This window comes from Mandrillus leucophaeus, unplaced genomic scaffold, assembly GCF_000951045.1.
Source record: "Mandrillus leucophaeus isolate KB7577 unplaced genomic scaffold, Mleu.le_1.0 Scaffold17, whole genome shotgun sequence".
NCBI classification, from domain to species: domain Eukaryota; kingdom Metazoa; phylum Chordata; class Mammalia; order Primates; family Cercopithecidae; genus Mandrillus; species Mandrillus leucophaeus.
This window is the reverse complement of record NW_012101698.1, coordinates 7,209,135-7,209,941: the sequence shown is the minus strand read 5'-3', so window position 1 is coordinate 7,209,941 and position 807 is coordinate 7,209,135.

Sequence of the window (807 nt, the reverse complement as noted above, 5' to 3'; positions counted from 1 at the left end):
CAGCCGGGCAAGGTGGCTCACGCTTGTAATCTCAGCACTTTGAGAGGCTCGGGCAGGGAGGATTGTTTGAGGCAGGAGTTCGAGATCAACTTGGGATAACACATTGAGACCCCGTTCTTTTTTTAATTTCTTTTCTTGTCTTTCTTTTTTTTTTAATCAGACAGAGTTTTGCTCTGTTGCCCAGGCTGGAGTGCAATGGCGCCGCCTTGGCTAACTGCAACCTCCACTAACTGCAACCTCTGCCTCCCAGGTTCAATCGATTGTCCTGCCTCAGCCTCCTAAGTAGCTGGGACTACAGGCACACACCACCACGCCCAGCTAATTTTTGTATTTTTAGTAGAGAGGAGGTTTCACCATGCAGGCCAGGCTAGTGTCGAACTCCTGACCTCAAGTGATACACCTGCCTCGGCCTCCCAAAGTGCTGGAATTACAGGCGTGAGCCACTGCGCCCAGCTGAGACCCCATTCTTTTTTTTTTTTTGAGACGGAGTCTCGCTCTGTGAGACCCCATTCTTACACACACACACGAGAGACAGAGAGAGAGAGAGAGAGAGAGAGAGAGAGAGAGAGAGGAGAGAGAGAAAGAGAAAGAGAATGAATTAGAGAATTAGCTGGTCATGGTGGTGCATGCTTGTAATCCCAGCTACTCAGGATGCTGAGGAACGAGAATTGCTTGAGGCAGAGGCTGCACTGAGCCAAGATGGTGCCACTGTACTCCGGCCTGGGCGACAGAGCTAGACCCTGTCTCAAAACAACAACAACAAAAAACAACTACGTTGCACTGTACAGAGACTATATATCCACAGGC